We start from the raw sequence: 11,523 nt of genomic DNA, 5'->3' as shown, positions 1-11,523 counted from the left end.
GCCTGGGCAACAAGAGCGAAACACCTTCATAAATAAATAAATAAATGTAAACACATAAAAAAGGTCGGGTCTGTAATCCTAGCACTTTGGGAGGCCGAGGCAGGCAGATCACAAGGTCAAGAGATTGAGAACATCCTGGCTATGTCCAACAGGGTGAAACCCCATCTCTACAAAAATTATGAAAATTAGCTGGGCGCGATGGTGCGCACCTGTAGTCCCAGCTACTCAGGATGCTGAGGCAGGAGAATCGCTTGAACCTGGGAGGCGGAGGTTGCAGTGAGCCGAGATCACCCCACTGCACTCCAGCCTGGTGAAAAAAAAAAAAGGCTGGGCACGGTGGCTCAAACCTGTAATCCCAGCACTTTGGGAGGCAGAGGCAGGCAGATCATGAGGTCGAGAGATCCAGACCATGCTGGCCAACATGGTGAAACCCTGTTGGGTTTCCAAGATTGTCATGGCTAGTCTAGGTCCTTTGTATTTCCATACACATTTTGGAATCGGCTTTTCTTTTTACTTTTTTTTTTTTTTGAGACACAAAAATTTTTTTGAGACTCTGTCTCAAAAAAAACCACAAAAATTAGCTGGGCGAGGTGGCGTGCACCTGTAGTCCCAGTTACTCGGGAGGCTGAGGCAGGAGAATCACTTGAACCTGGGAAGCAGAGGTTGCAGTGAGCCAAGATCTCGCCACTGCACTCCAGCCTGGGTGACAGAGTGAGACTCTGTCTCCAAATAAAATACAATAATAAAATAAAATGAAACAAAATCCATTCCTAGCAGGGTGCAGTGGTTCACATCTGTAATCCCAGCACTTTGGGGGGCTGAGGCAGGCCGATCACTTGAGTCTTAGGAGTTTGAGACCAGCCTGGGCATCGTGGCGAAAACTGTTCTCTACAGAAAATTAGCTGAGTGTGGTAGCGTGTGCCTGTGGTCCCAGCTCCTTGGGAGGCTAAGGTGGGAGGATTGCTTGAGCCCAGAGGTCGAGGCTGCAGTGAGCCAAGATCTCCCCACTGCATTCCGGCCTGAGTGACAGAGTGAGACCCTATCTCAAATAAAATAAAATAAAATAAAATAGAATAAAATCCATTCCTTCTGGCATCTCAGACTTTTCTTTAAGATCACTTTCCTTCACCTGAAGTATATCCTTTGGAAGTTTCTTTAGTGAAGGTCTCTTTGAGTCATTCCTGAAGTACTAAAAATACAAGAATAGGAAATGTTTAAAATATAAGAATGGAACAAGGAAGATCAGGCAAATGCTAACCAAAAGTAAATGGGGATCCTTTATATCATTTATATTTATATTTTCAAAATAGACTTTCAGACAAAAAGCATTACAGGTTGAGCATCTTAGCCTGAAAATGCAAAATCCGAAATGCTCAAAATATCAGCACTGACACGACACCACAAGTGAAAAATACCACAACTGACCTCATATGGGGTCACAATCAAAACTTTGTTTCATGCACAAAATTATTTAAAACATTGTATAAAATTACCTTCAGTCTATTAGTATAGGGTGTATATGAAATAAATGAATTTTATATTTAGACTTGGGTCCTGTTCCCAAGATATCTCATTATGTTTATATAAATATTCCTAAATGTGAAAAAATCCAAAATCTGAAACACTCTGGTTCCAAGCATTTTGGATAAGGGGTACTCACCCTGTAATAGAAAGAGGACAGAACTATATGTAGTAATCAAAGGTTCATTTCACAAGGAAAATATTACCATTCTAAACCAGTATACATTCTTAAAGCCTCAAAGTACAAATTTATAGAACTTCATGGAAAAAGAATCCATCATCAGTGTGTGAAAATTCTCCACCAATTTGTGTGTGTGTGTGTGTGTGTGTGTGTATATGTTCGTATGTGTGTGTGGAAATTGAAAAGCTGATTCCTTGCTGGGTGCAGTGGCTCACATCTGTAATCCCAGCACTTTGGGAGGCCAAGGCAGGCAGATCACGAGGTCAGGAGTTCGAGACCAGTCTGGCCAACATACTGAAACCCTGTCTCTACCAAAAATACAAAAAATTAGCCGGGTGTGGTGGTGTGTGCATGTAATCCCAGCTACTCGGGCGCCTGGGGCAGGAGAATCGCGTGAACCCGGGAGGCGGAGGTTGCAGTGAGCTGAGATAGTGCCACTGCACTCCAGCCTGGGCAACAGAATGAGACTCTGTCTCAAAAAAAAAAAAAAAAAGAAAAAAAGCTGATTACAAAATGTATATGGAAATACAAAGGACCCAGACTAGCCATGACAATCTTGGAAAAAGAAAGAAAAAATTTGGGCCAGGCATGGTGGCTCACACCTGTAATCCCAGCACTTTGGGAGGCTGAGGTGGGTGGTTCACCTGAGGTCAGGAGTTCAAGACCAGCCTGACCAACATGGAGAAACCCCGTCTCTACTAAAAATACAAAATTAGCTGGGCGTGGTGGCACATGCCTATAATCCCAGCTACTCGAGAGGCTGAGGCAGGAGAATGGCTTGAACCTGGGAGATGGAGGTTGTGGTGAGCCAAGATGTTGCCATTGCACTCCAGCCTGGGCAACAAGAGTGAAACTCCGTCTCAAAATAAATAAATAAATTTGAAGGGATTACACTACCAGATTTTAAGATTTCTTTTTTTTTTTTTTCTTTTTTATTGATCATTCTTGGGTGTTTCTCGCAGAGGGGGATTTGGCAGGGTCACAGGACAATAGTGGAGGGAAGGTCAGCAGATAAACAAGTGAACAAAGTTCTCTGGTTTTCCTAGGCAGAGGACCCTGCGGCCTTCCGCAGTGTTTGTGTCCCTGGGTACTTGAGATTAAGGAGTGGTGATGACTCTTAACGAACATGCTGCCTTCAAGCATCTGTTTAACAAAGCACATCTTGCACCGCCCTTAATCCATTCAACCCTGAGTGGATACAGCACATGTTTCAGAGAGCACAGGGTTGGGGGTAAGGTCACCGATCAACAGGATCCCAAGGCAGAAGAATTTTTCTTAGTACAGAACAAAATGAAAAGTCTCCCATGTCTACCTCTTTCTACACAGACACAGCAACCATCCGATTTCTCAATCTTTTCCCCACCTTTCCCCCCTTTCTATTCCACAAAACCGCCATTGTCTTCATGGCCCGTTCTCAATGAGCTGTTGAGTACACCTCCCAGATGGGGTGGTGGCCGGGCAGAGGAGCTCCTCACTTCCCAGTAGGGGCGGCCGGGCAGAAGCGCCCCTCACCTCCCGGACGGGGCGGCTGGCCGGGCGGGGGGCTGACCCCCCCCACCTCCCTCCCGGACGGGGCGGCTGGCCGGGCGGGGGGCTGACCCCCCACCTCCCTCCCGGACAGGGCGGCTGGCCGGGCAGAGGGGCTCCTCACTTCCCAGTGGGGGCGGCCGGGCAGAGGCACCCCTCACTTCCCCGACGGGGCGGCTGGCCCGGCGGGGGGCTGACCCCCCCACCTCCCTCCCGGAGGGGGCGGCTGGCTGGGCAGAGGGGCTCCTCACTTCCCGGTAGGGGCGGCCGGGCAGAGGCGCCCCTCACCTCTCGGACAGGGCGGCTGGCCGGGCGGGGGGCTGATCCCCCCACCTCCCTCCCGGACGGGGCGGCTGGCCGGGCGGGGGGCTGACCCCCCCACCTCCCTCCCGGACGGGGCGGCTGGCCGGGCGGGGGGCTGACCCCCCACCTCCCTCCCGGACGGGGCGGCTGGCCGGGCGGGGGGCTGACCCCCCCACCTCCCTCCCGGACGGGGCGGCTGGCCGGGCGGGGGGCTGACCCCCCCACCTCCCTCCCAGACGAGGAGGGAGGACGCTCCTCACTTCTCAGACGGGGTGGCTGCCGGGCGGAGGGGCTCCTCACTTCTCAGACGGGGCGGTTGCCAGGCAGAGGGTCTCCTCACTTCTCAGACAGGGCGGCCGGGCAGAGACACTCCTCACATCCCGGACGGGGCGGCAGGGCAGAGGTGCTCCCCACATCTCAGACGATGGGCGGCCGGGCAGAGACGCTCCTCACTTCCCAGATGTGATGGCGGCCGGGAAGAGGCGCTCCTCACTTCCTAGATGGGATGGCGGCCGGGCAGAGACGCTCCTCACTTTCCAGACTGGGCAGCCAGGCAGAGGGGCTCCTCACATCCCAGACGATGGGCAGTCAGGCGGAGACGCTCCTCACTTCCCAGACGGGGTGGCTGCCAGGCAGAGGCTGCAATCTCGGCACTTAGGGAGGCCAAGGCAGGCGGCTGGGAGGTGGTTGTAGCGAGCCGAGATCACGCCACTGCACTCCAGCCTGGGCGCCATTGAGCACTGAGTGAACGAGACTCTGCAATCCCGGCACCTGGGGAGGCCGAGGCTGGCGGATCACTCGCGGTTAGGAGCTGGAGACCAGCCCAGCCGACACATCGAAACCCCGTCTCCACCAAAAAAATACGAAAACCAGTCAGGCGTGGCGGCGCACGCCTGCAATCGCAGGCACTCGGCAGGCTGAGGCAGGAGAATCGGGCAGGGAGGTTGCAGTGAGCTGAGATGGCAGCAGTACCGTCCAGCTTCGGCTCGGCATCAGAGGGAGACCGTGGAAAGAGGGGAGAGGGGAGAGGGGAGAGGGGAGAGGGGGGAGAGGGGAGAGGGGAGAGGGGGGAGAGGGGAGGGGAGAGGGGAGAGGGGAGAGGGAGCTCTATCTACCACACAGTCCTTCTCTCCCAGATTTTAAGATTTCTTATGCAACTACAGTAATTAAGACAGTGTGGAATCAGTGCAGGATAGACATATAAACCACTGGAATAGAATACAGGAGCCGGAAACAGCCCCAGGCACATATTGATTTATGAAGGTGGCAATGCAATGCAGTGGATTAAGGGTAGTCTTTTAAAGAACGGACACTGGGATGTTAGAGAAAAAGTGAAAGTTGACCCCTACCTCATACCATAACAGTAAATGAATTCTAGGCTGGGCACAGTGGCTCACGCCTGTAATCGCAGCACTCTGGGAGTCCAAGGAAGGTGGATCACTTGAAGCCAGGAATTAGAGACCAGCCTGGCCAACATGGTGAAACCATGTCTCTACTAAAAATACAAAAATTAGCCAGGCGTGGTAGCACATGCCTGTTATCTCGGCTACTCAGGAAGCTGAGGCAAGAGGATCGTTTGTACCCAGGAAGCAGAGGTTGCAGTGAGCTGAGATCATGCCACTGCACTCCAGCCTGGGCAAGACAGCGAGACTCCATCTCAATAAATCAATAAAATACATAAATAAATAAATTCTACATAGATTGAAGATCTAGTGTGAAACTTAAAAAAATTAAGCTCCTAAAAGATAATAGTAGAGAATATCTTCATGTCCGTGTGGAGAAGCCTTAGGAGTTAAAAAGCACTAATCATAAAGGAAAGATTGATAAAGTTGATTAGATTAAAATTAAGAACTATTTATGATTCCATTAAGAGAGCAGAAAGGCTTGCCACAGAGTAAGATAAGATATTTGAAATGCATATGATAAAGGCATTGTATCCAGAATATATGAGGAATGCCAGCAAAATAAGAAAAAGACATATTAGAAAAATATGCAACGGAGACCAGAATAAGCACTTCAAGAAGACTAACTATGAAGACTAACTTTGAAGAATGACTAACATTGAAGAAATGCTGAATCTCATTAGTAGTTGGGGAAATTAAAACAAAACAAAACAAAACAGGAGACATCATGAAATACCTACCAGAATGGCTAAAATAAAAGATCATTCTAAGTGTTGACAAGAATGTGGAGCAACAGAAACTAGTAGGAGTGTAAATTGACATGACAACTTGGAGAATGGTTTAATAGTATCATTTGCTAGATAGACAAACCTATGACCCAACAATTCTACTCATAGGTATATACCAAATGGAAATATATGTACTTGAGCATTAAAAGATATGCACAAGAATGTTCTGGAAGCATTCATAATAGCTCCAAACTGGAAACAATCCAAATGCCCATCAGCAGGAAAATGCATAGATTATAGTATATTCCTACAATGGAATACTATACAGCAATGGGAATGATCAAACTACAGTTTGCCGGGCGTGGTGGCCAAACATAGGACATTAAATCCAAAATCTGTGGTAGGTGCATTCATATCAGTAAATACCACCAGACATCTTTCCCTTCTTGATTGAACACTCAATATTTTCCTAAGAATTTCTCATGTTTTTTCCGATGACTGTGTAAGTCTCCTCCTCTGTGTGCTTCCTCTTTGCTTCCTAGTGTGATATGTTATACCCAAAATAAACTGAGACATTCTTAACGAAAATATTTAACCTCAACCTAATCAAGTTTCTAGATGTAACTTCCAGCTTCTAGGAAGATTAAAAAACATTTTTTTTTTTTTGAGACAGAGTCTTGCTCTGTGGCCCAGGCTGGAAGTGCAGTGCGGCAATCTCAGTTCTTGCAACCTCTGCCTCCTGGGTTCAAGCAATTCTCCTGCCTCAGCCTCCTGAGTAGCTGGTACTGCAGGCTTGCGCCACCACGCCTGGCTAATTTTTGTATTTTTAGTAGAGACCAGGTTTCACCATGTTGGCCAGGCTGGTCTCAAACTCCTGACCTCAAGCAATCCACCCACCTCAGCCTTCCAAAGTGCTGGGATTACAGGCATGAGCCACCGCACCCAGCCTGCACCCTTAAATTTTATATCACCTAAAATCTGTCCATTTTCAATTTTGCCGTTTATCCCAAGAAAGTCTTTTGATGCTTTTCTTTTTAAACCAAGATACAGTCTAGCTTTATGCATTGCATTTGGTTATTATGTCTATTTGGTTTCATTTAGTTTGGAACAGTGCCTCTCACTTTTTTTTTTTTCTCATGAGAATGACTTTTTGAAGGGCTCAAGCCAATTAGTTGGTAGAAAGTTCTATGTTTTTAATCTTCCTAGAAGCTGGAAGTTAGGTCTAGAAACTTGATTAGGTTGAAGTTAAATATTTTTCTCAAGAATGTATCAGTTTATTTTGGGTACATCATATCACACTAGGAAGCAAACAGGAAGCACACAGAGGAGGAGACTTATGCAGTCATCAGAAAAAACATGAGGAATTCTTATGAAAATACTGAGTGTTCAATCGAGAAGAGAAAGGTGTCATTTAAGGTCTGGCTGTATTTATTAATACGAATGCACCTACGACAGATTTTGGATTTCATGTCCTATGTTTAGCAGCTGGGCATGTTTTTCATAGGGAAAGCTGAACATAATATTGGCCTATCTATTCTAAAAGCTGAGATGACAGAAATGCCTTTGTATAATGTGGAGAAAGGAATTTAAGAAGAATTCTGGAACAAATTACCAAATATGTTATCCCTTTTCCCAACCCATCCCTGCCTGGCAGGATCCTGAAGACATTCCCTTTACCAAAGTCTTGAAGCATACTTTATTCACAAGAGTACTGGGAGCATTACAACATGACTTAGTAGTTCATAAAATGTTGGTGAAGTGTATTTCCTTGTCTTTTTTTTTTTTGAGACAGAGTCTCACTCTGTCTCAGTCTGTCACCCAGACTGAAGTGCAGTAACTCACTGCACCCTCAAACTCCTGAGGCTTAAGGGATCCTCCTGCCTCAGTCTCCCAAGTAGCTGGGACTACAGGTGTGGGACTACATGCCCATGCCCATGTATTTCCTATTTTCAGTGTAATTGTAATGATTCCAGCAGTAGCCTTTAACGATGACCCCCCCCCATGCAATTTATGGTATTCAAAATGGATACCAAGATCTTTGGAGGTGGTTAATTGGAGATAGGGTCCTAGATAAATGGCAGATCACTGAAGCCCTGCTTGATCTGTATAGCCAAAAATTTCTCCAGGTTTGGAGGCAGATATCAAAACAGAAATGCAGCTCTGGATTCTCTTGCTAGACTTAAGCTAGTTTACAGATTCAGAGCCTATTCAATAATGGAGAGGCCGTGTATCCTGAGCAAGGAGCTTGTAAAAGTGCTGCCAGTACAGAATGTGTATCATTACCATTTTATGGATAAATGTGTATTACCATTTTGTCTGGATAACTGTACACTAGGGAAACTACACAAACACTTGGGCAACAAGTGGATACTAGCTGTTAGCTATTACTAATTCCCAGATACCCACAATGTCATTGTCCACTTCTCAGAGTTCATATGGGGACCAGGTAATGATGGAGTTTTGTTTTGTTTTGTCTGTCTGTTTGTTTTGAGACAGAATCTCGCACCATCGCCCAAGCTAGAGCGCAGTGGTGCATTCTTGGCTCACTGCAGTCTCTGCCTCCCAGGTTCAAGTGATTCTCCTGCCTCAACCTCCCCAGTAGCTAGGATTACAAGTGTGTGCCACCACGGCTGGCTAATTTTTGTAGTTTTAGTAGAGACCAGGTTTTGCCCTGTTGGTCAGGTTGGTCTCGAACCCCTGACCTTAGGTGACCCACCTGCCTTGGCCTCCCAAAGTGCTGGGATTACAGGTATTAGCCTCTGCACCTGGCCATGATGGAGTTTTTACCTAAGTCAGCCGCACCATTGGTCCAGTGGAAACTTAAACCTCTCCTAACATAGTTCCCCAAGTTCCTGAGCATCAGTTGGAAAAGATGTTCTTAGCACGTGATAGAATCCCCACATTGGCTTGCTCACCTGTGAAGTAAAGCCTGTTAAGAAAGGAACGGATTCAGTGAGTCTTCTACAGTTGATAGAAAGAAGAAAAAAAAAAAGAAAGCAATGGAGATGAGGAAGCTCCTGGAGCTCTTCCACATCAAAACAATAAATGGATCTGGTACTGCATCTCTAGGGGAATTGCAGGGATTAAAAGACTTCACAGATAGTGGTGATTGCTATCCCATGGCCTTTTAACTTGTCAGTCTAGCTGGTGCAGAAGATGGGTGGGTTTGGGAGAATAACAGTAAATTATCCTTAACTTCATGAAGAGAAGATACCCATTGCCATTGCTGTTACAGAAGTCATTTCCTATTGAATCAAATCAGGATAGTGTGGGACACCTGATATACAGCTATTAACATGACAGTTTGGGTGGGGGACAGTCTATCCTGATAAAAATATCAGAAGCAGTTTGCTTCCACTTGGTAGAAAAGCAGTGTGATTTCCATCCCATCTGGGGAATATGTCAGCTCTTGGATCTATGCCATAATTTAGTCTATGGAGGCTTTGGTTGTCTCACTGTGGTATATGGTATTTTCCATAGATGGCCACATCAATATATGTCCCATCCTTCATACTCATAATGTGACATTGGCATTCTTCCACTGAAACGTGGGGTCTATTTTCTCTCCCCTTGAGCATGAGTGGACCTTTGTAACTGCCTTGGTCAATAGAATGCAGCAACTATGACACTGCATGACTTCTGAGGCTAGGCTATAAAAGGGCAGTATGGCTTCTTCCTGCCTCTCTGGCCCAGGACTCTTGCCTTTTTTTTTTTTTTTTTTTCTGAGACAGAGTTCCGCTCTTGTCACCCAAGCTGAAGTGCAATGGCATAATCTCAGCTCACTGCAACCTCTGCTTCCCGGGTTCAAGCCATTCTCCTGCCTCAGCCTCCTAAGTAGCTGGAATTACAGGCGCCTGCCACCACACCCATTTTTTTTTTTTTTTTTTTTAGCAGAGATGAGGTTTCACCAGGCTGGTCTCGAACTCCTGACCTCAGGTGATCCACTCACCTCGGCCTCCCAAAGTGCTGGAATTATAGCGTGAGCCATCGCGCCCAGCCTGACTCTTGCCTTTGAACCCAGCCACCAGATTCTAAGAGAGCCCAGACCACATGGAGAGGTCACGTGTGGGTGTTCTGGCCAACAGCTCTAGTAAGGCCAAGATGGTAATGAGTAAGCTTTCAGATTATTCCAGCTCTTTGCCTTCGAGTCTTCCAGCTAGGCTTCCAACATCATGGAGCAAAGACAAGCTGTCTGCACTGTACCCTGTCTAATTCCTGACTCATGGAAACTGGGAGAGATAATAAATGATTATTATTTTAAGCAGGAAGTAATGGGCAAACTATAACATATCATAATCTATAAGGAGTCCTGTCACATCAATGACTGATTTTAGGCATGTTAAGATAACTCCTTTAAAGTGAGGGACAAGTAGCTGAACTTTTTATCCCTTTCTATTAAAAAAGAAGTACAGTACGTGGTGAGTCTTTTTTGTGTGTGAAGTACATGTGTCATATTCGAGTGTGTTGACTCAAACAATTTTTTGGACAACTTGCCTACTTCAAGTGGAGCACAGAATGATGGAAGTCTCTTCTTGTTTAGGCAACAGGCAGCTCTGCCCCAGCCCTTATGATTCAGTAGGTCAGTTGCAGATCTGGACGCTGTAGAGACTCTTACAAGCCCCAAAGAAAGAATCACAAAGGAGGCAACTATGGTTTTTGAAATTATGCCTTTTTTGGCGAGTAACTAGTTTTCCATCTGGCCCTGGGGAGATTGAACTGCAGATCATGACACTCTTGGTGCCCTGGGACCAGAGCTGCCCATATGAATTGGGTGGTGATCTGTGCGTTCCTGGGGAAACCCCAGTGTCAGTGTGCTTAGGTCTTTTCTCTTAGGCCACCTGGAGTCACTGGAGACGTTTCTTCAAATTTGCTGCCCAGAGAGTGTAGATCTGGGTGGGAGTTCTGAAAAGGAGGTTGGGAGTCTTAAGTGTGTAAATTTTCATTTATCCTCACCCCATCCCATCCACCATTTTCAGCATAGTAACCTGTCCTTAGCTGTGCCTGGTGTCCTGCTGTTCAGAGATTCCTCTGTGTTATCCTCTCCTGAAACTACTGGTTCAGTCTTCTGCAGAGGTAAAAGAACAACAGTCACCCACAGAGTAGTGGAGGGACGCTGGGAATATAACTGCTTCTTCAGCAGATTTGCCACCGGCATTCAATTTTTATTTTATTTTATTTTGTTTATTCATTTATTTGGAGACAGAGTGTCCCTCTGTCGCCCAGGCTGGAGTGCAGTGGCGCGATCTCGGCTCACTGCAGCCTCCGCCTCCCGGGTTCAAGCGATTCTCCTGCCTCAGCCTCCCGAGTAGCTGGGACTGCAGGCGCCCGCCACCACGCCCGGCTAATTTTTTGTGTATTTTTAGTAGAGATGGGGTTTTACCATGTTAGCCAGGATGGTCTCGATCTCCTGACCTCGTGATCCACCCGCCTCGGCCTCCCAAAGTGCTGGGATTACAGGCGTGAGCCACTGCGCCCAGCCGTTTTTTGTGTTTTTAGTAGAGATGGGGTTTTGCCATGTTGCCCAGGCTGGTCTCAAACTTCTGAGCTCAGGCAATCTGCCCGCCTCAGCCTCCCAAAGTGCTAGGATTACAGGCATGAGCCACCGCGCCTGGCCTGTATTCTATTTTTAGCGTTGCTTTCACTCCGCCTTTTTAGAGGGTACTCCAGGCAACCTATTTCTCTGCTTTTCAGGATTCTGCAAGGGAAGTTGGGTTCCTCTTGGCCTTCCCCTCTGCCCACTTAGGATTCAGCCTTTTCAGGACTCATAAGTCCATCACCATTCATCTATTTGTTTTCCAGTTTCCAAAAGTTTTTGTTATTTTTCTTCTCTTCCACTCAGTGTGTCCCTGTGGGTTCATGC

The sequence above is a fragment of the Pan troglodytes genome, chromosome 1 (assembly GCF_028858775.2).
Source record: "Pan troglodytes isolate AG18354 chromosome 1, NHGRI_mPanTro3-v2.0_pri, whole genome shotgun sequence".
NCBI classification, from domain to species: domain Eukaryota; kingdom Metazoa; phylum Chordata; class Mammalia; order Primates; family Hominidae; genus Pan; species Pan troglodytes.
The sequence above is the reverse complement of the archived record's forward strand: the minus strand, read 5'-3'. Positions refer to the sequence as shown.